Raw genomic sequence first — 21,486 nt, 5'->3', positions numbered from 1 at the left:
GTTTCCATATAAACCGATCTTCCGATTCGACTTCTTGAGCCGTCTTCCTCGTGAGCAGGCATATTGCAGTCTTCTCTGGGTTACCATTAAGACCTAAGAGGTCTAGCCCAGTCATATGCCATATGCAAGACCCTTTCGGCCCATATGCATAGCTCTTTCGGATCCTTACCCCTTAAAAGTATTATAACATCGTCTGCGTACTTTCCCCCTTATATTTATGCCATGGGACACACAATTTATCCACCTGTTCCTTAACATATGGCACTGGTCTAAGGATTGAATCAGTGTGTCGGTCCGCACATTGTTAAAAGCCCCCTCGATGTCAATGCATACCTCCAGTGTGCACCTTTTGGCATCAAAGAATTCTTCTATTTTATACACAACCTTGTACAGGGTTGTCTCCACCGACCTTTGCTTGACATAGGCATGCTGTTTGTATTTGAGCAGTTCGGTGGATGTCCTACTCCATGGTTTTGAGTAGAAAGGTCGTAAGGCTTATGGGTCTGTAAGCCTTTGGTGTCGCATAACTTGCCTTGCCGGGCTTGGGTATAAACACCACCCTTGGCTCCTGCCAGGCTTTCGGAGTATATGCAAGTCCTATACACGATGGGAAAATTTTTTGCCAGATGAGGCGCCAGATAGTCTGCCTTTTTCTGTAGCAACGCCGGAAATATTCCATCAAGTCCGGGTGACTTAAATGGTTTGAAGCTCCTCAAGGATTCCTTCACCATAAATTCCGTTATTATAAACCTTCGATCAAGATCATTATTCCAAATTCCAAAAATTTCAGTTGTTGGCAGTTAAAACAGAGCACTATGTGCAAAATCTCAGCAAAATCGGACAAAAATTGCGGCTTCCAGCGGCTCAAGAAGTCAAATCGGGAGATCGGTTTATATGGGAGCTATATCAGTTTCTTGACCGATTTAACCCGTACTTGGCACAGTTGTTAAGAGTTCAAACAGAATGTTATGTGCAAAATCCCAGCCAAATCGGATGAAAATCGAGGCTTCTAGTGGCTCAAGAATTCAAATCGGGAGATCGGTTTATATGGGAGCTATATCCAAATCTGAACCGATATAGCCCATTTGCAATACCCAACGACCTACATCAATATCAAGTATCTGTGCAAAATTTCAAGCAGCTAGTTTTACGCGTTCGACCGCTATCGTGATTTCGACAGACGGACGGACGAACGTACATGGCTAGATCGACTGAGAATGTCGAGGCGATCAATATATACACTTGAGGTCTTAGATAAATATTTCGTTGTTGCAGCAAAGGTTCGCACCCGTTTGAACATGGCGACGAAAGTACGATCTGACACTGCACGGAAGCTGGACATTGAAAAACTGCTGACACAATAAATGACAGCGGCATACTCCACTCGACTGACCCAACTGCTTGATGAAAGGACTCCTTGTTCCGATTATAAAAAGACGCAGTGGCAAACTATTGCCCACTCCATGGAAAATGCCGCGAAATCAGTACTTGGCTACCGAAAGTCTTCCCCAAGAAACCCATGGTACGACCAAGAGTGTCGAGATACTACTGAAGCCAAGAATACGGCATAAAGAGCAACTTAACTTGCCTCCTCCCTGCAATCAGTAGCAACGCGCCAGATGAAGGAGAGGTATCTGGAGAAAAGGGGAGAAGAGAAACGTCTATTCCGCAGAAAGAAAAAGGAAATGGAAGGACTCGAGTGTGAGCGAATTGAGATGTACAGGAGTCAGAATGAAGTCCGGAAATTCTACCAAAGAATTAAAACATCAAACCGATGGCTTTGGTGCAGGCACATCCTCCTGCAGAGACAAAGAAGGAAATCTGATAACTGACACAGATAACATGCTGAGGAAATGGAACGAATATTTTACCCAACTGCTAGTGTCCGACGTTGGCGGCGAAGAGGATACCGCAGAACCAATCCCTGATGATGGTATAGAATGTTTACCTCCTAATCAGAATGAGATCCTAGTAGCAGTAACCCGACTAAAGAACAACAAGTCAGCAGCAGCCGATGGGTTACCCGCTGAACTTTTTAAGACCGGAGGCGACACGCTAATAAGGCGTATGCATCAGTTTATATGCGCAATCTGGCTAGAAGAACGCATACCCGATGATTGGAATCTCAGCATACTATGTCCCGTACACAAGAAAGGAGACAAGACGGAATGTGCCAGCTACAGAGGAATAAGTCTCCTCCCCATCGCATACAAGACACTCTGAGCTTACTGTGTGAAAGATTAAAACCTAAAGTCAATGAGGTATTGGGCACTATCAATGCCGCTTTAGACCTGGTAAATCCACCCTGGACCTGATATTCACACTGCGCCAAATCCTGGAAAAGACCCGAGAAGGACAAATCAACACCTACCATCCCTTTGTTGACTACAAAGCCGCTTTCGATACTCCTTTACGTTCAGTTTGGAATCCCTGTAAAATTATAACGACTCTGCAGGATGACACTTGCTGATACGCGTTTCTCAGTAAGAATAGGAAAGAATCTCTCCGAACCATTTAATACCAAACGAGGTTTCAGACAAGGAGACAGCCTATCGTGTGATGCTAGTCCCAAGACAACACATGCTACTCGCCTATGCCGAAGACATCGATATCATAGGTCGGTCACCGGAAGTGGTAACTGCAGCCTTTGAAAGAATTGAAAGAGAGTCAGTGAAAATGGGTCTGGCAGTAAATGGAGATAAGACGAATGGATAGTTTCAACTCCCAAAACGCCATGTACAAACGAACAGATAAAGAAAATGGAGAAAGTTGGGATTCACAACTTTGAGATAGTCCGTAACTTTATCTACCTCGGCACCGCCGTAACTGAAAAGAATGACACCAGTGTTGTGATAAAGCCAAAAATAATATTGGCAAACAGATGCTACTTTGGATTAAGTAAGCAGTTTAGAAACAAGGCCATCTCTCGACAGACGCAGATTTTTGTACATACAAGACACTGATATTACCCGTGCTGTTATATGGTTCTGAAGCATGGGTACTTATGAAAGCAGATGAGGCAGTGCTTGGAGTATTTGAGAGAAAGACTCTTCGTAAATATGGACCAGTTTGCGTTAATGGAAAATAAAGGCGCCGTATGAACCACGAGAAGTGGCCTGTATGAGCTGTATGACAACGATAGCATAGTTACATGCATCAAAATACAACGGCTGCGTTGGCTAGATCATGTTGTCAGAATGAATGAAGAAACTCCAGCAAAGAAGCCTTTTGAAGGCAAACACGGTGGTACACACAAACCGGGAAGACCAAAAGCCCCATGGAAAGATCAAGTGGTGGGTGGAACCTCGAAACTTGGTGTCAGAGATTTTAGAATGAGCGCAGAAGATCAAGGCGCTTGGAAAGCTATTCTACGTTTGGCTAGTGCAACAGATATTCTGTCATAGCCAATTAAAGAAAAAAGATGATAAATATTTCGAGGTGTTACAAACGGAATGACTAGATAGGTAGACCACCATGCTATGGTGGTGGGTAGAAAAATGGAATACATCTACCAACTGATGTGCCGTTGCTCTTCCTTACCCATATAGACTACAGGTTCAGGTATCGCAAAGTCAATCTATTTAGGCATTTGCATATAAACAGAGGGATAAATGGATGGAGAAACTGACAAATATATCGGCATAACTAAATATGTGACTCACAAAATAAAATCCCAACATTGTGATTTAATTAAGCTTTTCATCCAATTCAAATCACATGTAAAACCCCATACCCATCCCCATTCACTTACCAGGCCATATTATCATAACGACATTGGTGGGTTATATGTGTCATTTATGTCTAACTCACGTCCCTGACAGATGGGGAAAATTTAATTGCACTTGAAATCACCCTCAGCTTCCAATTAAATCATCACCATGATGGCATAGAAAGTTTATCACTCACAAAGCCTCTCCAGCTTCTTGTCCAGTTTCAATCAGACAAATAAATTTCATTTTTCTTTGGTTTTAATTAAAAACTGATTGGCCCCAAAGCAGGCAATTGCAAGAAAATTAAACAGTGAAAGAAAATAAAGTCAAGTAAATAATTATCTGCACTTTGAGAAATGTTTCATTTCCTTGTATGTGTACAGAGAAAGTATCGGAGCTGTTTGCATGCCACCAAGTTCCCCAAGTCCGGTTGGCACCCTTTTATTGGTGGTGGTACTGCACTCACTGCATCCCATTTCCCATTCTTCACACCATCTCACTGAGGTTTGGAGAGACAGACAGAGACGGACGGACGGACGGACGGATAGTTGCCAAGGCATATTCCCCCGTTGGCCAAAGACAATTTACAAATAGCACCATTAGTTGAGAGGCGGGTTTTTTTTCTTCTGCTGCCTTTTTTGCGCCTTCAATTCGTGCAAACACGCAAAGCGGCATTTCTTTTCTGGGCTCCCCCGGCTGGTCATCATCATGATATCCCCCCCCCCATTTAGTATCATGATCGTGGTGATACTGTGCCATTGCTGCTGGTGGTTCTTTTTGTTGTGGTCATTGTTGGTATTGTACAAATTAGTTGAGTATCTGAAAATATCTGCCTTTTCCTCGGCATACAACTCTATGGCAGTGACTTCTCTTTAGTCTTCTCTTTTCTTTTGCAGAAAAGGGGCTAAACATCTGCCTCAACTAAACCGCCAACGCCGCTGCCACCACCACCATTACCAACGACAATACCACCACTAGCTATCCCAAGAAATGTGCATTCAAAATATAACTTTAAATGGGTTTAATGGGGGCGCCATTCAATTACGATTTTCATGGGAGTGCAGACTTAACAACCCTACAAGAACCCAGTGAAAATTTAAAGTTTTAATCCAACGAATTGCGAAATAGGAAGCGTACTATGAAACTTGAATATGTTTGGATTTTTGTATCCAAAACCATAGAATAGAGAGGGCATAGGTTAGCATGTTCGCCTACTGGTTGCTCCAGAGCCTGAAAGATGCTGGGCATAAAGCTGGCAGTTATGGGTACCGAGTCGGACTTTGCTCCCAATGTGATCGAAAAAATAGAATACTAGGGCGTGGGTGTAAAAATAAGGAAAAACAAATAAAAACGTGCTAAGTTCTGCCGGACGAAATCTTATATACCCTCCTCCGTGGATCGCATTTGTCGAGTTCTTTGCCCGGTATATCTTTTTAGGCAAAATATAATGGATAAGAATTGCCATGCTAATGGAGTTATATCAAGTTATAGTCCGATTCACATGGAGACCACCGTAGCGCAGAGGTTAGCATGTCCGCCTATGACGCTGAAAGCCTGGGTTCGAATCCTGGCGAGACCATCAGAAAAAATTTTCAGCGGTGATTTTCCCCTCCTAATGCTGGCAACATTTGTGAGGTACAATGCCATGTAAAACTTCTCTCCAAAAAGGTGTCGCACTGCGGCACAGCGTTCGGACTCGGCTATAAAAAGGAGGCCTTATCATTGGGCTTAAACTTGAATCGGACTGCACTCATTGATATGTGAGAAGTTTGCCCCTGTTCCTTAGTGGAAAGTTAATGGGCAAAATTTGCAATTTGTATGTGCAGTGGCTACCTCACACTTAATTTGTGTGTCAATGGGTCAGATATCAAGAATGCAGAAGTGTACTGAGAAGGCCTACAGATGTTAGGCACTATGTAGACGCGCCGTAGGCTCAAAATGGGTCCTGAATCCGAGGATGGTCCACTGGCTCTAAAGGAGCGTGATAAGACCAATACTTACTTACGCCTCAGTATTTTGGTGGACTGCGATGGAGAAGAAGTGCAACATAAGGACCATACAACAGATTCAGAGAACATGTTGTCTTGGCATAGGCGGAACGACGAGAACCACGCCCACTAGTGCACTGGAGACTATTCTAGATATCCGACCCATTGACATACAGATTAAATGTGAGGCAGCCACTGCGGCTATGAGACTTAAGGCGATGGGAGAATGGATTGAGAATGGCAGCAGCTCATACCATCGCTGTACAATCGAGGCGACGATAGAAAACCTGGAAGGAACGGAAGAGGTTTTCGTTCGCATAGCTGAGATGAACCTTGAGGTCGAGTGCGAGGCACTGCCGCCAGCGGCACAGTCTTAGATTGACGGAATCCTAGTACTGTTATCTGGAAGATCATGCTACACGGATGGATTAAAGCTCGAGGACAGAGAAGGCCTGGGGGTCTACATTGAGAACCCAGGGACTGAGATCTGTTTTAGACTGCCTGACCACAATAAGGTGCTGCAGGCGGAGATTCAGAGCTAACCCGAGGACGTCGAGTGTGAACATCATAACGGACAGTAAAGTTGCCATAAGGGCAATTACAACTTGGACGGTAAGGTCACGAACTGTCTTGCAGTGTAAGAAGGAGATTAACGCCTTCTCTGAAGATGGCAAAATCCGCATCGTTTGGATGCCGAGCCATAACGGAGTAAGGGGGATGAAAGCGCGGACGATTTGGCGGCAAAGGCCAGAGGTCTGGTTAACCCGAAGCCTTTCGGGTCGACGCAGTCCGAGATAAGAGCGTGGGCGACGAATGCGCATGCAACCCTGTGGGACAGCGAAATGGTCGGTAGACGGTGAAAATCCTATGGGGGATCCAGATCGTGAGAAGTCGAGGCTATTACTGAAAAAAGTAAGAAGGAGGTCAGTATATGGTATAATGAAGGGACACATAGGACTACGAGCTCACCTATGTAAAATCGGTGCGGCAAGTGATAGCAGGTGTAGAGCATGCGGGAAAGATGACGAGACGTTGTTGCATTTCCTTCATCATTGCCCGGCTTTCGCGCCTAACAGATACCGGCAGTTAGGTGTCGGCACTATACAGGACATGAACCAACTCAGGGGAGTGGCATGGAAAACAATTCAGGATTTTGTAAGTAGCACGGAATTCCTTACTTAGATTTTGTTTTTCGAAGTTATTTTTTTTTTTGTATTTTGAGCGAAATATTCGTCTGAGACCCTATAAAGTTTATATATTCTTGATCGTCGTGACATTTTATGTCGACCTAGCCATGTCCGTCCGTTCGTCCGTCCGTCTGTCTGTCGAAAGCACGCTCACTCCCGAAGGTAGCCTCAATAGCTTGGTGGACTGATATGGGCACTCCCCAGTGGGCGTGGTCCTCATCGCCCCGCCTATGCCAAGACAACATGTTCTTTCAACCTGTTGTATGGTCCTTATGTTGCACTTTTTCTCCATAGCAGTCCACCAAACCACTGAGGCGTAATTGAGTATGGGTCTAATCACGCTTCAATAGAGCCAGTGAACTATCCTCAAATTCTAATTTGTCATTCTGTTTGCAACTACTCGAAATATTCGTCTGAGACCCCATCCAGTATATATATTCTTGATCGTCGCGACATTTTATGTCGATCTAGCCATGTCCGTCCGTCCGTCCGTCTGTCTGTCGAAAGCACGCTAACTTTCGAAGGAGTAAAGCTAGCCGCTTGAAATTTTGCACAAATACTTCTTATTAGCATAGGTCGGTTGGTATTGTAAATGGGCGATATCGGTCCACGTTTTGATATAGCTACCATATAAACCGATTTTGGGTCTTGACTTCTTGAGCCTCTAGAGGGCGCAATTCTTATCCGATTGGAATGAAATTTTGCACGTTTTGTTTTGATATACAATAACTGTGCCAAGTATGGTTCAAATCGGTCCATGACCTGATATAGCTGTCATCTAAACCGATCTTGGGTCTTGACTTCTTGAGCCTCTAGAGGGCGCAATTCTTATCCGATTGGAATGAAATTTTGCACGTTTCGTTATGATATCCAACAACTGTGCCAAATATGGTTCAAATCGGTTCACAACCTGATATAGCTGTCATATAAACCGATCTGTGGACTTGACTTTTTGAGCTTCTAGAGGGCGCAATTCCTATCCGATTTGGCTGAAATTTTGCATGACTTTTTTTATTCTTACTTTCAACAACTGTGTCAAATAAGGTTCAAATCGGTTCATAACCTGATATAGCTGCCATATAAACCTATCTGGGATCATGACTTCTTGAGCCTCTAGAGGTCGCAATTATTATCCGATTTGCCTAAAATTTTGTACGACGGATCCTCTCATGACCATCAAAATACGTGTTTTTTTATGATCTGAATCGGTCTATAGCCCGATACAGCTCCCATATAAATCGATCTCTCTATTTTACTTCTTGAGCCCCCAAAGGGCGCAATTCTTATTCGAATTGGCTGACATTTTACACAGGTCTCCAACATATAATTTAATTGTGGTCCAAACCGGACCATATCTTGATATCGCTCTAATAGCAGAGCAAATCTTTTCTTATATCCTTTTTTGCCTGAAAAGAGATGCCGGGAAAAGAACTCAAAAATGCGATCCATGGTGGAGGGTATATAAGATTCGGCCCGGCCGAACTTAGGACGCTTTTACTTGTTTTATATTATTTTCTTTCTCTGCCTTAGCTTTGCAGACTTACCAAACATTTTGCTGGGTCATTTCTAATAAATACTCTGCTGGGATAGACCGTAAATGAGGCATGTGGCACATCATCCATTCGAAAGAAAAGGGCCTTTGCGCTTGGAATTCATATCGCTTAATCATAGGGCTTTGTGCATTAAGAAATTCCATTTAACCGAGTAGGCATGCAATGTCTTGTGGTTCATACGGCATCTTCCGGTTCAATGTCTGCTCCTCTGCCTTCTCAAGGCGGTCCATGTGGCCCATAGCCATCATGGACATAATGCCTAGGCATTTCTGTTCCCATTTCCAAACAAATAAGTTGGCACTACAAATGGTGGCATGCTTGTAGTTGTAGACCCGCATTGCTCTGCATTCAGACTGCAAAGGCTGTGACCAACTCAAGTAGAAGAAGAAATGTGTTAAATCATGCAAATTCTATTAGTTTTATGGCCAATATTTGTAAAATCGTGATTTACACATTATAATAGCATTGTTTAAACGAGCTGGTAATCCTCGTCGTTTGGAGAATTACAAAAGCCTCAGCGCCACCACAAATGGATTTTTGCTTTCCCCATACGTTTCATGTATTCTCAAGACATACTTGAAGGGTGAGATCTTTTGACTAAAGCCAAAAGAGGAGCACACAAAAAGAAAAATGAATCTAAAACATCCTTAACATCTGCAATTTTTTTTTGAATTGTTAGTTTTTGTCATGAAAATTGTATAAATCGTACCACTTGCCATGCCAAGTAGTCACTGCTTTTATAATCCTGTGGTTTAACCTTCCTGTCACTTGCCTTGAATGTTATTAGCCATGGTTTCCTTAAGAGTGTCATGCTCCTTGCGCTACAATGTGCCAACAAAGTGATCAAAACATGATCAAATTAAAGCTTTGCAATCGTTACATTGCCTTGCCATACGTATTTTAAGTGGGGATTTTTTTCCTCGCCTTCCAAAATTATCCAATTAAGGCATCTTAAAATCATGTTTTTACTCTACTATTCATTTTCGTTGTTCCGTGTTTGGTTTTTTTTTTATTCAGCCGTTTTTGGGCTACGAGCCTCAAGTTGGTTCAATGGCTTAAACACACGCCAATAACATAAAACGTGGCATAAATGCGACAATTTTTAAATAAAAAAAAATTGCCCAAGTTAACTTGAAGAGTTGCCAAAGCCAAGATTTGGTTTGGTGGACAGCGATGTAGAAGAAGTGCAACTCGGGGACATTAAAACAGATTGGGGGAGCATGTTGTCTTGGCACAGGTAAAGTTATAAATACCTTGCCTACTAGCGCACTGGAGATAATTTTGGCATCCGAACTGTAGATATGCAGTTTAAGTATGGAGCAGCCAGTTAGGAAATGCAAAAGTCGAGCGGTGCCGACAATATAATACCCTACTTACTTTACTTTAATTGGCTATGCCAGAGAATAAGTTCCACTAGCCGAATGTAGAATAGCGTTCCAAGCGCTTCGATCTTCTGCGCTCATTCTAAAATCTCTGACACCAAGTTTCGAGGTGTCTCCCACAACTTAATCTTTCCATCGGGCTTTTGGTCTTCCCGGTTTGCGTGTTGTATTTTGATGCGTGTAACTATGCTATCGTCGTCATACAGCTCGTGGTTCATACTTCAGCTATATTCTCCATAAACGCAAATTGGTCCATATATTTTACGAAGAATCTTTCTCTCAGATACTCCAAGCACTGCCTCATCTGTATCAGTGTCTTGTATAGTGTAATCTTGATCTGTCGAGAGGTGGCCTTGTTTCTAAACTATTGGGTTGCCCAAAAAGTAATTGCGGATTTTTCATATAGTCGGCGTTGACAATTTTTTTCAGTTATCAGCTGTTATTTTTAGCTTGCTTTAGAAAAAAAGTGTAAAAAAAGTATATTTGATTAAAGTTCATTCTAAGTTTTATTATCATCTACTTTCTTTTAAAAAATCCGCAATTACTTTTTGGGCAACCCAATACTTACTTAGTCCAAAGTAGCATCTGTTTGCCAGTATTATTCTTCACTTAATCTCAAAATTGGTGTCATTCGTTTCGGTGGTGCCGACTTTCTCCATTTTCTTTATCTGCTCGGTTGTGCCCCAAAAAGCCTGGAGTTGAAACCATCCATTTCGTCTTATCTTCATTTACTGCCAGACCATTTTCGCAGACTCTCTTTCGATTATTTGAAAGGCTGCAGTTACTACTTCCGGTGACTGACCTATGATGTCGATATCGTCGACAAAGGCGAGTAGCATTGTATGCTGAGGTTCTAATCAACGGGTATGCGTTCTTCTAGCCAGATTGAGCAGACAAGCTGATGTATACGACTTATCAGAGTGTCGCCTCCGGTCATAAATAGTTCAGCGGGTAACCCGTCGGCTCCTGCTGCCTTGTTGTTCTTTAGTCGGGTCACTGCTACTTGGATCTCATTCTGACTAGGAGGGAAACATTCTATACCATCATCAGGGATTGGTTCTGCGGTATCCTCTTCGCCGCCAACGTCGGACACTAGCAGTTGGGTAAAATGTTAGTTCCATATCCTAATCAATATAACACCCTACACCTACAAAGTGGGAGCTATATGTATTTCTGAACCAATTTTGATGGACCTCGGCGGATGTTTTCAGATGGGGAAGCTGTGTCTAAATACGAACGAATTTCCATGAATTTCACCAGTAATGTCGAGAGTCATAAGTGAATCCTTCCTGCCAGATTTCGAGAGAATCGGTTAACAAATGACCATTTTATTGCACTATTACTGCAAATCGGAAGAACATATATATGGGAGCTATATCCAAATCTGCACCGATTTTTTTCCAATTTCAATAGGCTTCGTCTCAAGGCCAAATAACATGCCTGTACCAAATTTGAAGACAATTGGATGAAAACTGCGACCTGTAGTTTGTACCGTATTTTATAACAGAGCTCATCGTAAAAACGCGGTAGTTTACTAGGATGTGTACTACCCAAGGCTCAACGAATACAATAAGATTACCATAGAGGCAAAACGTTCCTCCTGGAAGCTTTTCTGTGAACAGGTCGATAGCGTTAATGACGCCGGCAAGATGAAAAAGTTTCTCTCAAAAACCCATGACCAAACTGAAACGTTAGTAGAAGACATGGGAGCGAGAGCAGGGACAACGGAGGACATGTTGAGGCTTTTGATGAAAACGAATTTTCCCCAGGATACGATGGGACTCGCTTTCATTGGAGGAAAATATCGCAGTTATCATAGTTGAACGTGTCACAATATAACGGTTACGTTGGCAAGGTTTATGATGTCAGAATGAATGAAGAAGTTCCAGGGAAGAAATCCTTTGAAGGTCAACATTGTGGTAAACTTAAAAGGAAAATACCAAAAATTCGTTGGAAAAATCAATTGGAGAAACACATCTTGAATCTATGGGTTGCCCAAAAAGTAATTGCGGATTTTTTAAAAGAAAGTAAATGCATTTTTAATAAAACTTAATAATAACAATAATAATAAAATAATAACTTAATAAAACCGACTATATGAAAAATCCGCAATTACTTTTTGGGCAACCCAATAGGTATCAGAGACTGAAGAAGGAGGGCAGTTCCTAAATATATTCCAAATAAAAATATTTTTATTTTGTTACTCTAAGTTTTGATCCTGTTAACTCTTTGCCCACAACCCATAAAATTTGGCATCCATACTATTGACAACAACTATCACTTTAAAGCCATAATGCTTAGCCAACAAAAAAAAAAAAAAGAGTTTATGAATCATTATAATAAAGATTAACTGATTTACACAAACGTGACACGAACTTCATATTGGCTCTAATATACAGTTTTTTCTCCAGTTCTTTCGAAGCGCTAATAATGGCCTCTTTTCGTTAGTTAATGAACAACTTTTATGTGTTCATAACGTGAATACAGTTTTTAGTGATTGTTAATAAAAATGTAAAAACGTGCACTTTGATAAACCTCCTTCGCCGTATGCCTTTCATATTTAGTTACACTCGTATAGTTGTATGTTAATATGGGTGAATGGGTATCGAAAATCTAAGGCATATGCAAAAGTGCCTATTGACAAAAAGACATTGAATTGTTATAACTTAATTTTTAAAATAAAAAAACTTTATAAGAAAATTTAGAGATAATTTTATAGATATTTTGTTTTGTTGCACTTTTATTAAAATTATGTATTCAAAAAAAATTTCATTAAAATTTTGTTATTAGAGAACAATTTATAGAAAATTTTCCTTTTCATTTCAAATACGAGTATTAAAAAAAATTGTTTTTGATAATTTTACCTATAAAGACATTTTTCAAATTTTTTTTTTTAAATTTTTTCACGAAAATTTTTTTGAAAGTAAAATTTTACAGAAATTTTGCTTTTGGGGAAATTTCGCAGAAATTTTGTTTTCGGAGAAATTTCATCGAAATTTTGCTATCGCTGTGCTGTCCGATTCAAGTTTCAATTAAGCTCAATGATATTGGGGCTCCTTTTTATAACCTCCACCATAGGATGGGGGTATACTAATTTCGTTGTTCTGTATGAAACACCTCGAAATATGCGTCTAAGACCCCATCGAGTATATATATTCTTGATCATTATGACATTTTAAGTCGATCTAGCCATGTCTGTCCGTCCATCTTTCGAAAGCACGATAACTTTTGAAGGAGCAAAGCTAGGCGCTTGAAATAGGTCAGTGTAGGTCAGTTGGAATTATGAATTGACCAAATCGGTCCATGTTTTGATATAGCTGTCATATAAACCGATCTTTGGTCTAGACGTCTTGAGCCTCTAGAGGGCCCGATTCTCGTTCGATTTGACTGAAATTTTGCACGTGGTGTTTTGGTATCACTTCTAATAACTTTGCTAAGTATGGTCTAAGTGGGTTGATAACCTGATATAGCTGCCATATAAACCGATCTCCCGAGTAGACTTCTAGAGCCTCTAGAGGGCGCAATTCCGAAATTTTGCATGACGTGTTTCGTTCAAATCGATTTATAACCTGAAATAGCTGCCATATAAACCGATTTTGGTTCTTAACTTCTGGAGCTTCTAGAGGGTGAAATTTTGCACGTGGTATTTTGGTATCACTTTCAACAACTGTGTCAAGTATGATCTAAATCGGTTCATTACCTGATATAGCTGCCATATAAACCGATCTTGGGTCTTGACTTCTGGAGCTTCTAGAAGGCGCAATTTTCATCCGAATTGTCTGAAATTTTGCTTGAAATGTTCTAGTATGACTCCCAGCAACTGTGCCAAGTTTAGTCCAAATCGGTACATAACCTGATATAGCCGCCATATAAACCGATCTCCCGACTAGACTTCTAGACCCTCTAGAGGGCGCAATTCCTATCCGATTTGGCTGAAATTTTGCTTGACATGTTTCGTTATGACTTCCAACAACTGTGCTAAGTATGGTTCAAATAGGTCTATAACCTGATATAGCCGCCATATAAACCGATCTTGGGTCTTGATTTCCGGAGCTTCTAAAGGGCTCAATTCTTATTCGACTTGGACGAAATTTTTCATAAAGGGTTCTATTTCCACTTTCAAAAATGGTGTCAAGTATGGTATGAATCTGTCAATATTCTGATATAGCTGCCATGTAAACCGATCTCCCGATTAGACTTCTTGGGCTTCTAGAGGGCGCAATTCTTAACCAATATGGTTGAAATTTTGCATATGTCGTTTTGGTATGACTTCCAACAACTGTTCCAAGTTTAGTCTAAATTGGTCCATAACCTGATATAGCTGCCATATAAACCGATCTTGGGTCTTGACTTCTGGAGCTTCTAGAGGGCGCAATTCTTATCCCATTTGGCCGAAATTTTGCATGAAGAGTTCTATTTTCGCTTTCAAAAACTGTGTCAAGTATGATCTAAATCAATCAATTTGCTGATATGACCGCCATATAAACCGATCTCCCGATTAGATTTCTGGGGCTTCTAGAGGGCGCAATTCTTTTGAAATTTTGCATATGTCGTTTTGGTATGACTTCCAACAACGGTTCCAAGTATGGTCTACATCGGTATATAACCTGATATAGCTGCCATATAAACCGAGTTCCCAATTTAATTTTTTGAGCCTCTGGAGGGCGCTATTATTACTCGATTTGCTTGTAATTTTGGAGGTGGAGTTTTTCTATGGCTAGAAAAACTTCTATTCGAAAAAGTCATTCAAAAAATTTGACAAATGCGATCCATAGTGGAGGGTATATAAGATTCGGCCCGGGCGAACTTAGCACGCTATAACATGTTATAGCTGTGTCCGAACAGCGTGCCGCAGTGCGACACCTCTTTGTGGAGAAGATTTTACATCGCTGCCATACCAAATGGTACAGTACCTTACAAATGTCGCCAACATTAGGAAGGGATAACCACCGCTGAAAATGTTTCTCATGTTCTCGCCAGGATTTGAACCCAGGCGTTCAGCGTTATAGACGAACATGCTAACCTCTGCGCTATGGTGGGAAAATTTTGCAAATGCAAATTATGCCCATGAACATTCCACTAAGGAACAGGGGCAAACTTCTCACATATCAATGAGTGCAGTCCGATTCAAGTTGAAGCTCAATGAGAAGTGGCATCCTTTTTATAGCCGAGCCCGAACGGCGCGTGCGACACCTCTTTGGAGAGAAGTTTTACATGGCATAGTACCTCACAAATATTGCCAGCATTAGGAGGAGAAAACCACCGCTGAAAATTTTTTCTAATGGTCTCGCCAGGATTCGAACCCAGGCGTTCAGCGTAATAGGCGAACATGCTACATGTGCGTTACGGTGGGAAAATGAAAGGAAACATTTTGTCTTTAGGGAAAATTTCACTAAAAATTTGTCTTTAGGCAAAATTGTCAGCAATTTTGTTTTTAGGGAAAATTTCACTGAAATTTTGTCTTTAGGGAAAATTTCACTGAAATTTTGTCTTTAGGGAAAATTTCACTGAAATTTTGTCTTTAGGGAAAATTTCACTGAAATTTTGTCTTTAGGGAAAATTTCACTGAAATTTTGTCCTTAGGGAAAATTTCACTGACATTTTGTCTTTAGGGAAAATTTCACTGAAAATTTGACAAATGCGATCCATAGTGGAGGGTATATAAGATTCGGCCCGGGCGAACTTAGCACGCTATAACATGTTATAGCTGTGTCCGAACAGCGTGCCGCAGTGCGACACCTCTTTGTGGAGAAGATTTTACATCGCTGCCATACCAAATGGTACAGTACCTTACAAATGTCGCCAACATTAGGAAGGGATAACCACCGCTGAAAATGTTTCTCATGTTCTCGCCAGGATTTGAACCCAGGCGTTCAGCGTTATAGACGAACATGCTAACCTCTGCGCTGTGGTGGGAAAATTTTGCAAATGCAAATTATGCCCATGAACATTCCACTAAGGAACAGGGGAAATTTTGTCTTTAGGGAAAATTTCACTGAAATTTTGTCTTTAGGGAAAATTTCACTGAAATTTTGTCTTTAGGGAAAATTTCACTGAAATTTTGTCTTTAGGGAAAATTTCACTGAAATTTTGTCTTTAGGGAAAATTTCACTTAAATTTTGTCTTTAGGGAAAATTTCACTGAAATTTTGTCTTTAGGGAAAATTTCACTGAAATTTTGTCTTTAGGGAAAATTTCACTGAAATTTTGTCTTTAGGGAAAATTTCATTGAAATTTTGTCTTTAGGGAAAATTTCATTGAAATTTCGTGTTTATGGAAAATTTCACTGAAATTTCGTCTTTAGGGAAAATTACACTGAAATTCTGTATTTAGGGGAAATTTTTTTGAAATTTTGTCTTAAAGGAAAATTTCACTGAAATTTTGTCTTTGGGGAAAATTTCACTAAAATTTTGTCTTTAGGGAAAATTTCGCTGAAATTTTGACTTTAGGCAATAGTTCAATGAAATTTTTTCTTTAGGGAAAATTTTACTAAAATTTTGTCTTTAGCGAAAATTTCACTGAAATTTTGTCTCTAGGGAAAATTTCACTGAAATTTTGTTTTTAGGAAAAATTTCACTGAAATTTTGTCTTTAGGGAATATTTCACTGAAATTTTTACTAAGCAGAAAATTTCACTGAAATTTTGTCTTTAGGGAAAATTTAACTGAAATTTTGTCTTTTGGGAAAATTTCACTGAAATTTTGTTTTTAGGAAAAATTTCACTGAAATTTTGTCTTTAGGGAAAATTACACTAAAGTTTTGTCTTAAGTGAAATATTGAAATTTTGTCTTTAAGGAAAATTTCACTGAAGTTTTTTCTTTAGGGAATATTTCACTGAAATTTTTACTAAAGAGAAAATTTTATTAAAATTTTGTCTTTGGGGAAAGTGTCATTGAAATTTTGTCTTTAGGGAAAATTTCACTGAAATTTTGTTTTCAAGGAAATTTCATTGAAATTTTGTCTTAAAGGAAAATTTCACTGAAATTTTGTCTTTGGGAAAATTTCACTAAAATTTTGTCTTAGGGAAAATTTCACTAAAATTTAGTCTTAGGGAAAATTTCACTGAAATTTTTCTTAAGGCAAAATTTGAATGAAATTTTTTTTAGGCAAAATTTCTATGAAATACTTTCTTTAGGCAAAATTTCAATTACATTTTTTCTTTAGGCAAAATTTTAATGCAATTTTTTCTTTAGGGAAAATTTCACTGAAATTTTCGTTTTAGGGAAAATTTCACTGAAATTTTGTCTTTGGGGAAAGTTTCACTGAAATTTATCTTTAAGGAAAAACACTGAAATTTTGTCTTTAACGAAAAACACTGAAATTTTGTCTTTAAGAAAAATTTCACTGAGATTTAGGGAATATTTCACTGAAATTTTGTCTTAAGGGAATATTTCACTGAAATTTTGTTTTTAGGGAAAATTTCTCTGAAATTTTGTCTTTAGGAAAAATTTCAGTGAAATTTTTTCTTTACGGAAAATTTCGCTGAAATTTTTTCTTTAGGGAAAATTCCAATAAAATTTTGTCTTTAGGGAAAATTTCACTAAAATTTTGTCTTTAGGGGAAAATTTCACTAAGGTTCAAAATTTCATTGACATTTTTTCTTTAGGCTATATTTCACTGCAATTTTGTCTTTAGTGAATATTTCACCGAAATTTCTTCTATTCTATTAAGAAGTTCTAGTGAAATTTCTCATTAGTCTCCGTGTCCGTGACGTATCTAAATAAACAAATTACCCTTCCCACATCCATTGCCATTTATTCTCTATACATTTCATTACAAAGAAGTGAACAAAATTTAAAGGTGTGTAATTTTCATAGAACGGGTGACATTCATGCCATAGTTCCGTGCCAAAGCTACTGTCATTGTCCTCAAAATGTATCGCCTTTTTTTGAAGTATGAGTAATAAAAAACTGTATGAACAATGGATAGACGTAACGCACTTTGGGTCTTGTTGACCGTGTTCCATTTGTACCATGGGAAGCCAAGTAAAGAAAGGAAGAACAAAAAAAAAAAAAAGAAAAGGAAAAACTACAAAAGAATTTCCACACATGAAGTGAAGAAAGGACTTTATGGTCATTTTTTATTGTGGTGGGTAAGGTTATGATGGCACTATGACAATGTCGATGGTGGTGTTGGTCATGGCCTATAGTGGGTCGAAGCATGGCTATCACACTCTGGCGTGCTGATTATAATGAAAACGTGCCCTATGGAATTACCATATGAATTACGACGGATGATGAGTCCACCTCTGTCTTATGTGTTGGCGGTGGTGATAACACACAATACTGGGAAGGTGACACATTTTACAAAGCACTGTGGTATGGGCAAGAAATTTCTCAGATAAAAATTGACAATTTATCAAAATTTTATTTATACAGAAATATGTACAGAAATTTTGTATAGAAAATTTTGTCAAAATTTTATTTCTGTGGAAAATTTTGTCAAAATTTTATTTCTGTGGAAAACTTTGTCAAACTTCTTGAGCCCCTGGTAGCCACAATTTTTGTCCGATTTGGCTGCACACAGTGTTCCGTTTTGACTTCCAACAACTATGCCAAGTACGGTTCAAATCGTTTCAGAATCTGATATAGCTCCCATATATACCGATCTCCCGATTTGATTTCTTGAGCCCCTGGAAGTCTCAATTGTCATCCGATTTGGCTGAAATTTTGCACATAGTGTCCTGTTATGAGTCCTGTTGAGAGTCTCAACAACTGATTCTATAGAAATTTTTAAAAAAATTTTTTAGAAAATTTTGTAAAATTTTTATTTTTTGAAAATTTTTTTTTAAAAAAATTGTTGTCAAAATTCCATCTCTATAGCAAAATTTAATTTGTAAAAAAAAAATGTTGTCAAAATTCCATTCCCATAGCACACTTTGTTAAAATTTTAATTCTAAAAATTTTTTTGTCAAAATTTTATTTCTAAAATTTTTTTTGCCCACTGTACAACGAGTACTTCCATTATGGGTTAATTACAAATTTAATGGCCAAGCACAACATCATGCTCTAGACAATATTTTATATTTTTTGGGGTGTTTACAACTTACAACGACAGATAGTCAAGCAGCAAGCCAATGCCGACGTTGTCGTCGGCAAAGCCTTTGTCATGGTGCGTACGTACACCAACCCATTGTGTCTCAAATGTGGATTAAGTATTATTTTAATTATATTGACCTAAAAATTATTCATGTTTCATGGTACATACACTTTGATCAAAAGTTACCAAATCTTATCAGCAGTGTGGTTGGTGTGCAGTTCTAAAGCCAAGTCTGACAAACAAACAACACCCAGTAAAACTCAAAGAGGGTAAGAAAGATAAGAGCTGGCGTTAGAGGGCAATACGTGATGACGAGTGACAAAATTTTAAGACACAACATATTTGAATTGCTCACGATATTTCGTTTTTCCTTTATTGCAACTTTCGGTTGCAAAGAAACAAAGCAAAATACGAAAAAATGTTCGAACGAATGCCCGAATCAAAACAGAATAACCCGAAAATGTTGCAACCCTCAATGTGAATCCAATTGGAATACAATAAAAATGTTGTGTCTTTAACGCGAGTTATTTTACGGTACGGGGAAGACAAAGCAGAAACTCTCTCTTGATTATCTTACCCTCTTTGGCGTTAGAGGGCAATACGTGATGACGAGTGACAAAATTTTAAGACACAACATATTTGAATTGCTCACGATATTTCGTTTTTCCTTTATTGCAACTTTCGGTTGCAAAGAAACAAAGCAAAATACGAAAAAATGTTCGAACGAATGCCCGAATCAAAACAGAATAACCCGAAAATGTTGCAACCCTCAATGTGAATCCAATTGGAATACAATAAAAATGTTGTGTCTTTAACGCGAGTTATTTTACGGTACGGGGAAGACAAAGCAGAAACTCTCTCTTGATTATCTTACCCTCTTTGGTAAAACTAATGAAGGCAAGAAGAAAGTCAGAATAGTAAACACAACCCGCAACTATGTTGCGTGTCTAAATTCGATGTTCATGAACTTGGTTGGGTGTTGAATGTTGTGCCATACCATCAGAACAAACTTCCTCATCGTTGGGTGGTGTTCATCGATGAGGAAAATGAATGAAGGTCTATGATTTGGGAAATTTTCATGTTTCACAGACATGATACAACTAGCCTGGGATATAAGTTTGATGTTCGATGTTGGTGGAATGTATTCGTAAATGTTTGTTGGTATTCATCTGTGTGGTTTATTTAGAGAGTGAACACTGGGTTTATGCTTTAAGAATTATGTGTGCAACATAGAAATAATGAGTGAAGAGGGGTTGGTTTCCTGTATGTGTTGGACCTACATCACTAACCCAGCAAAACGAGCTGAGAGTACAATATGTGAGCTTGATTTCGCCTTACAAAATAAGCCATTAGTATTTGACTTCAGAGTTCTCAAATAAGCCATGGTGTAATGTATTACCTCAGCTGGTTTAGAGAACACACAAGAACTGACATTTGAGGCAAAAGAGTTCGGGAATTTTTTATACCCACCATCGAAGGATGGGGGTATATTCATTTTGTCATTTCGTTTGCAACACATCGAAATATCCATTTCCGACGCTATAAAGTATATATATTCTTGTTCAGCGTAAAAATCTAAGACGATCTAGCCATGTTCGTCCGTCCGTCTGTCTGTTGAAATCACGCTACAGTCTTTAAAAATAGAAATATTGAGCTGAAACTTAGGACAGATTCTTTTTTTTGTCCATAAGCAGGTTAAGTTCGAAGATGGGTTATATCGGACTATACTTTGATATAGCTCCCATATAGACCGATCCCCGATTTAGGGTCTTAGGCCCATAAAAGCCACATTTATTTTCCGATTTTGCTGAAATTTGGAACAGTGAGTTGTGTTAGGCTCTTCGACATCTTTCTGCAATTTGGCCCAGATCGGTCTAGATTTGGATATAGCTGCCATATAAACCGATCTCTCGATTTAAGGTTTTGGGCCCATAAAAGGCTCATTTATTGTCCGATGTCACCAAAATTTGGGACGGTAAGTTGTGTTACGTTCTTCGACATCTCTCTGCAATTTGGCCCATATCTGTTCAGATTTGGATATAGCTGCAATATAGACCGATCTCTCGTTTTAAGGTCTTGGTCCCGTAAAAGGCGCATTTGTTGTCCAATTTCGCACAAATTTGGGATAGTGAGTTGTGTAAGGCTCTTCGAAATCATTCTTTAATTTGGCTTAGATCGGTCTATATTTGGATATTGTTGCCACATAGGCCGATCTCTCGATTTAAAGTTTTGTGCCCTTAAAAGACGTGGCAATTTCACTGTCGGTAAAGAAGTTCACACTCGCGTTAGCACCGCACTACTTCACTCATTCCGTGATCGCCAGGATCTCCGCCTGCAGACCGTATTATGGTCAGACAGACTCAAACAGATCTCAGTCCCAGGGTTCTCAATGTAAACCCACACGCCCACTCTGTCCTCTAGCTTTGTTCCATCCGTGTAACATGATGTTCCAGATGGCAATACTAGGATTCCATCAATCCAAGACTGTGCCGATGGCAGCAGTGCCTCGCACTCGACTTCATGGTTCATCTCGGGTATCCGATCGGAAAACTCTTCTCTTCCTTCCAGGTTTCCTATCGTCGCCTCGATTATACCGAATATTCTTATTCAATATTCTTTGTTGGCCTAA

Source organism: Stomoxys calcitrans, chromosome 4 (genome assembly GCF_963082655.1).
Source record: "Stomoxys calcitrans chromosome 4, idStoCalc2.1, whole genome shotgun sequence".
NCBI lineage: Eukaryota > Metazoa > Arthropoda > Insecta > Diptera > Muscidae > Stomoxys > Stomoxys calcitrans.
This window is presented reverse-complemented; position numbering follows the sequence as displayed.